Source organism: Nesoenas mayeri (assembly GCF_963082525.1).
Source record: "Nesoenas mayeri genome assembly, chromosome: 6".
Lineage (NCBI taxonomy): Eukaryota > Metazoa > Chordata > Aves > Columbiformes > Columbidae > Nesoenas > Nesoenas mayeri.
The window spans coordinates 30,305,557-30,313,384 of record NC_137545.1 but is presented as its reverse complement, the minus strand read 5'-3'; positions in this window follow the sequence as shown (position 1 = coordinate 30,313,384).

Here is a 7,828-nt window from a genome sequence, read left to right as displayed (position 1 = left end):
ATAAGGCTCACCTCCCAGTGAACTCATTCTGCAATTTTTCAATATCTTCCTTGAATTTCAACTCCGAATTTGTCATAGGGTTCCAGCTACAACATAGTATGGACACTTTGCACTTATCTCATATTTTGCCTTTTGCTTCAGGTCTTGCCATGCCTTTCGGCCATGGCATTTCATTGATACCTCATATTCATTTCATTTCCACCAAATACTCAAAGCCTGTCCCAGACACTAATCTGAGAAAAAGCTTGCATCCCATGCACAGGAACGTCTTTGTTCCTAGATACGTGATTTCAGATCTGACTATACTGAAACACAAAATTTGTTGTACTCATTTTCTAAACTTCATATATTAAAAATGTGACCACTGAATAATTCACCAATTCCATAATCTTTGCATTATCTGCACTGTGTCAGTAATAAATCTATGTTTTCTCACAAAGTGTTGTTTAAAAAATGACATTAGTACTCATCCAAAAATGAGGCCTGCGGCATCATGTAGACCCAGAAGGAGCTGGGCTGTTTGCTCCTGACCACTTCTTGGAAAAAGACGTTAGGTTGTATGGAATGATGATCAGACCCACTGTTCCCAGTCTTGTGTCATGTGAAAGTTGTTATTGTGAAATGCCTTATTCAAATCTGCTACATTTATTAATGGAATTCATAATATCGTAGAATGGTATCACACTTATTTTTCATAAAACTCTTCATTGACATTAATTGTTTTAACTTTTGTTAATTCTTTATTGAGTCTTCTACCAACATTCTGGTATTTTGCCAGGATTAATGTGAACCTGACAGACCTGTATTTATGTAAGTAATCTCATTTACATTTTTTAAATAATGGCAACCTACCAGCTTTTTCCAAGCTCCTGGAGCTTTTTGGAAAAAAAAAAAAAAAAAGTAAAAAAAAAAAAAGTATATGTTTAAAAAAGTATGGAAATTTCAAAGTTTCTCAGTTTATTTCTGTAACTTAAAAAAAATATTAATATTTTGATATATCAAACACAGAGTATATTTCCAGTTTTCCCCTTTTTGGCTTTCTATTCTTCCCACCCCTTTTCTGCTTTTTTTCCCTTCCTCTTTTACTGAAACGTTTCCCTGTTTGCTGAAGAAAATAGGCTGGGAAGAGAATAAGCAGGAAATAGCAAAACCTGTAGTATGTGTATTAAAAATAATCTGATATGTAGTTATTTTTCATTATAAAGATCTTGAGGGTTCTGCTTCTAACTTCCATTAATTAAAATATGTGAATTTAAAATGTTAAACATTCACAATGTGAATGTATTTTTTTTAATTTAAAAATTAGCATTAAAATGTCAAGATTCTTTTTTTTTTTTTTTAGTACAGACTTAGAGATATTTCTCTAAACACCATTTTTTTTCTGCCTCGCACAAAGAAAACATAGCTAGTCTAGTTGGTGAATAGGAGAATTAAGTTCAGTAGTTTTGGAAAGGCTAGAAGGAATGTCCTCTCCTTCATCTCATTCCAAATGTTGTCTAGATATCGGTATTTGTCTGACAGAAGAGTCAGACTGTAAAACATCTGCTACCTCAGCAGTCCTGGTCCCCTCATTCTTGGGTGTAACAAGTGCACATGCTGGAGGGGTGCATGTGTTAGGAAGGGGAGGCATCCAGTGAAGTGTTTGGAAAGCAGGAAACCACTTGCCCACAAAACAAGATGTAAATATTTTAGGATTAAAATACTCACTCAGTTTTTATAGAAGACTCACAGAGACCTCTTTGTCATATCGATTCACTAATAAAGCGAAACAATTTACAAGGCTGAGCGAGATTTTAACTGTTGTGAAAATATATTAGCTGGCAACAAGCTGTAATACAAAGTATATATGGGTAAAGCCTGTCTCAGAGCTTGCTAAATGCTTTGTTTTTTACACCATCTGTGTGCTGCTATCTTTATCTAGCTGAGGATTTTGTTTATACATCTATATTTAGTACATTGAAAAGAAGAAAAAAAAAGATAATTATTTTGTTTTCTTTTTCAAATGAACCTAGGACCACATCCAAAACCTACCAGAGTGGAAAACTTCAGCTGGGACAGACCTCAGGGCGAGCATTGCAAAGATTTTTGTTTAAGCACCTGATATTCCTCAAATTATAATATTAATGAAATAATCCTAAATTCCTTTAGGAATTCCTTTCATAGCATGGATTCTGCTTCCTAAATTTATGTGCCTAGGTGACCTAAGCATCTGCTGAAGGCTGGCAGGCACAACAAAAGACCTCTGGGAACTGTGCCCAGGAGCAGTGAGGGCTGGTCTCAAGGAGCAGCTGTATTAGGTTTTGTGCAACAGCACTGAGTTTAGACACTGCAGGTGAGGTAAGAGAAATGTGCATGGATGGAGGTTAGAAGACTACAAGGTTGAAAGTTCCTCAGTCAAGGATGGCCACAGGGCTTGTATCTTGAAAGAGCTGGGTACAAAGGGTTGGAAAGTTGAGGAAACCTTGGTCACCAAAATATCTCTTTGCAGCTTAGTTATGAATGCATCTTGATTAAGGCAGATATTATCTCATCCTATACATGAGAAAGCAATGACATCTGTCATCTCCTTTCCTTGGGAAATGAACTAGCACTCATTTTCAATTAATCATGTTATACAAAATAAAAACCAAAATACACAGAGGCTTTTCTGACCCAGACATAATACTGTGAGCAATTTTCTGGATAGGTAAAGTCTTTATGTAACTAGGTGAAGGACTGTGGAGATGGCAAGACCCGAGTTCCAAGTTTCTCTGCAAACTTTCTGTTGACATTGGATAAGCAATTTCACTTCTCTATGCCTAGTTAGTTAGGTGGCATTTGGTGAAAGGAGGAGAAAGGCCCAATAAGGCTTTTAAACGATGCATAGATTGCCCCAACATGTATCTTGCATATGCCCCTGTAATTCTAGTGAAGTCAACATACCAATTTAAATTTACCAAGCAAATGACACAATATTCTTGTCCCTCTGGAGTTTTAGATTTCCTTTTGCTTCCTTTCTGTCCCTTAAATCTGTGTTTTGGTCACAGAGTTTGACCGGATATGTGCGTATTTCTTCTGATAATTAATGAAAACAAAGACAATTTTGGCTTAAACTAGCTATGAATAACAATAAACTGGAAATAAGAAGAATAGTTGAAGAGGCAAGACCTGTATGTAAGCCGCAGTCACTTGATCAGTGGCAAGCATTTGTTTCCATTGTGTGGGTAACTCCAATGCTTGACAGCACATCTGATTAGTTGAGTTAGTTTAGCCTTGAGTTAAGTGAAGTCTGGCCTGCCCTGGGATTTTCTGGGGATTTCATTAACAAATCTTTCTTGCAGTTTGTGGTTTCCACCAGTTTTCCTCTCTTACATTTATACCTGAGGGAATATCTCCCAGAAGACCTGGCTTCTTTCTCCTAAAGTATTCTGTGACTTTTTCTAGTAGAAGTATAAACTAAAAAAGCATTTGTCTGTCCTCAATAGAAAGGTAACTCAGAATGCTAAATGAATAGATTTTTAACTCTTTATGCTCTTAATTCCTTGAAAGTTTTTCTAGGAGAGTGGTGGTGCAAGTTGTGAGTGGATCATTATGGTAAGAGCCTGGACTATGTGTGTTGCCAGGACATATTTCATTAGAGATATTAGGCTGTTCAGTTTTAACTCTGCTGATCTTACTATTATACCTGATATTCAATCTTAAAAGACTCTGGAGTCATGATGACAGTTGGGATAAGAATAAAGAATGTGACCATATGGTGCTTTTGTATGTTATAAGACACTATTGTGAAATTTGGCATGGCTCACTTTGTGAACCAAGAATGCTGGAGACAGATATATCATAGGGAGATAAGAAATCTTGCATATCCAACACAAGACTGAAGCTCGCATCTCTGCTAGAACTGTTTTGATCTTATCTACAAACTTATCCCCATGCTATGCTGCAGAGCTGTCAGTTATCAGTGGCATATCTTCAGAACAGCTGAAGTTTTGGATTTTAGGCCATCACAAAGTAGAATTTTGCCACTGCTGAGCGGAGTGACAGGTGACTTATTTGGTTCTTTCTACACAGCTTGTGCTTATGACCTCCCGTAGCATGGACAGCTGTCTATCTTTTAAAATTACCAGCCTCTCCAATCTATTTTGTGTGCTTTGGTGTAAAATAGGATTAGATGAGTGGGAAATGCAATGTATTATTTTGGAGAGACCATTTTCAGTATTTAGATTGTAAGCAGAGCCAGTCATATTTCTTGCTTAACAAATCATTCAGACTGATAGAGGTGAACCAACCTATGTGGTCTGAAAGAAAAAAAAAAAAAAAAAAAAAAAAGCCCAAACCTTAAAATTCAGGCTTTTCAAACAGCCCCTTCATAATGAGAGACAAACCAGGATACTGAACTGGAATCAGTGAACTGACTTGTTTGCCATATTAGCCACATGCAACAGAAAGGCTTCAAAACAAATTTCTGATAAATCATTCATACCTTATAAATGCATTTGCATCGCTTCATGCTGATACATAAATGCATGAGGACTTAATGTAATCTGATGTCACTCTCCAGCCTTAGTTTCGGTCTCCCATGCTCCTACAGTTACTGTGAGACAGGGCAAATGCCATCGACCAGGAAAGAATGAATGGCACAAAGTATTTCTACAGAAGGTGTAATTACCATTTGTGTGTCAATTAATAGTAGATAAAAAAAAAAAAGACATTCTCCAAAGGAACCTATTTATTATTTAAAATCCCCCCAGGGTAACTTCTGACATGAATTGGTGCTATAGCAAAGCAGAGGCATGAAAGCAGCTGAAAGCAGACAAACTGTTAAGCAGCATTTAATCCTTTATGCATGTTTTATACATAAACAAATTGGAATGTGTAGATCAATGTCCTCCAGCTGTTTTTCAAACCCCATTCTGCCTTCATTAAAGATTTAGGGAAGAAGTTGCCAAACACAGATATGATATTGTGAAAAACAGGATAAGATCTTTTTTTTCTTTTTTTCCCTGAGAGGTTTTCTTAAAATCACCACTGTCTCTTGTTCGAGTAGCAGTACATTGTAAAGCCTTATTCTGCCACTGCAGCCTGCACATTAAATCCTTTATACAGTCATGTCTTTTAGTGCTGAGTCCCGTTAATCAGACAAAAGATATAACTCAGTGATAAAGTGTCCTAAGAGAGAGCCAATTTGGCCACATCAAGTTCACACGGGAGTCATAAAATACCAGACTCAAATCAATTCCATGTAAACTCGGCCTATTTTCAATGACGTAGTGCTCTATGGCTCCTTGAACATTTATTCTAATAGCCACAGTGAGAATTCATTGATTTAATCAGGATTTTCAGGGTTTTCAATTTACTCCCTCTTGTCATCAGAGGTCTTCACTAAAAGGGAAAAATTTGGTTTCAAGTCTGAGGCGGAGCAGAGCGGGATGAAATGAGGATGTTGGTGGCCTGCTCAGAACTTAAGAGACTGGCTTCACAGTGCTACTGCCTTTGCAGTTACTTCTGTTCTTTTCCATAAGTCTTTCCCCTGCTGAGGGCTGCACTCCTCTCCCAGCCTGGTGGTACGCCTGGGTTTCAGAGCAGGAGCTGTCATAGCCAGGTCTCTATTACAGCTACCAGAAGGTTTTTAGGAATAAATAGCTCTTCTGTAGCTTTGACTGTACTGCCATCGGCTTTGCTAGCCACATGCTGATTGCAAGTCCCCAAAGCTGAATCCTCTCCCATCTAATTGCACAAACATAAAAGAACAAACTCAGTGACTTGCTGAGACCTCCTGGCAGGGCATATAGTCTTGTTTCCTGTCTCTTTTGTCCATTAGCACATAACTCTGCCTTTACCGCATTCCATTAACAGCAACTTGAGTTTTCTGGTTTTACTTCCCAGATTTATGCATGCTAAAGGCACTGAGCACTATCCTGAAACCGCTGTTAAGAAATACAGGGATTTGAGCTCAGTGCAATGTCATCCCTTCTGTCATAGAGAGCAGCGTCTCTGCTGCACTACAAACCTGGCATGAATTTCAGAGTCAGGTCCTTTACCTGGCTACTGCCTGTAGTGAGTTAAATGGGCTGCCACAATGCCAGATGGGTTCGTTTCTTGCTTTGGCTCCCTCAAACATGCAGAATAGAAAAATACCACTTCCGTACAAAAAGATGAGCAGGGATATCCACTCTGTATGCCTTGAATTTAGATTCCTGGGACCTGATTATTTAAAGGTGTTTGCAGCAGCACTATAAAGTCAGCGAGACTTGCAGATGTTCAAAAGCTTTAAAAATCACACACACACACACACAAGCACCTAGAGACCTGCCAACTTAAAGCCCTCTCAGCAGCTGCTGTTAGATGCAGCTCTCATTTACCCTTTACTCCTACACTAAGATTATTACTATTTAGAATTAATATACAGCTGCTGTATCACAGACCTATTGGGGGGGACTATTTTGGAGTGGGTGGGTCCTCTACACAGAAGGCTTACCGAGCACTGTGAAGTGAACGGCACCATATAAATGTAATAGATTATTAGAGCAAGCAGCCTGTATTATGTGTTCCCAGTGCATAAGCACTCCAGCCTTCCTAGCTGGAGAAATTAAAATGTAAACACAAGATGCTGCTTTGCTACATTCACATCTGGTGTTGTGGCTGGTGTTTTCCTCTGAATATTTTCAAAACAGCCAGATTGTTCAGAACAAATTTGCAAATACCACATCTGCTCCCTGAGGCCTCTGAGAGTCTTGTACCCGGATGAAGGCAAAAAAAAAGGAAACTTGGCAGTACTTGATAACATATCAAGAAGTCCAGGAAAATACAGACATAAGCACTTTGGCTGATCTTGCATTAGGAAGAGAGTTGCCTTCTGACAACACAGGTTGCATACCTGAAATCTCCAAAGTATGATTTCATGACCTTTATTGTGTTCCATCTATGTCTGAATAATATCATTTACATTTCAATTATCTAACTCCATTTGAGGTGTAGAAGGAAGGCTAAATATGACCTGCAACTTCTGGGCGTATTGTCTTTCACTACAAGTTGCTTCAGAACATCTATATGGAGCAGAGGAAACGTACATTTCTGGAGAGACAGAGAGAGAGATACAAATAAACATCACTGAAGTACTTTCCCTGTTTTCCCAGTCAGAGGTTCCCACTGGCTAAGACAGTGATAATAAATGATGAATTTACCAGCAAATAAGAGATTTTTCATCTGTCTTGCATTATTTTCTGCTGACATGAAGTCAGCAAGTTGATCTGTCTTCCAAAACATCTGCAAGGTTGGAATTCCTTCTTTCCTCGTCTTCATCTTGCTTCTAGGCTGCCAGGGCTCTGCCCTATAACCAGGTAATTTAGAGATGCCTCTTTCCACCTTTTTCTTTGGTCTCTTTGCAATAACCTAAAGATCCAAGAATGAAAGTGTAATTTCTCACAGATCTCCTAGCAGGATTTTAGAAAAAATAGCTGCCTATAATTTACCTCCCCACTGTGTGAAATCCTCACCCGTATTTCCCAGTGATATATCTGATAGTGTTGCTTGCTCGCATGGCTATTAATAGAAGCTGGCTATAGTTGAATCTCAGTGAGAAAAGTGATAATAGAAAAAACTTGATGTCTACACAGTACAGCCTGTGACTGCAAAGATACTTATAAACCTGTGTGTGTGGGCTTGAATTCTCAACATCCTATTGCCAACTAGTGTTATGATGGTTGACATCATACCAGCTGTGATTGAGTCCAATAGACCAATGTAGAAATCAGAATGACCAAGCTAACGAGAAGCCTTAAATACAAGCTGTACAGTACAGCCAGCCCTGTGCTTTTTATTGATTTGGTGTCACTAGAGGGCTCCCATC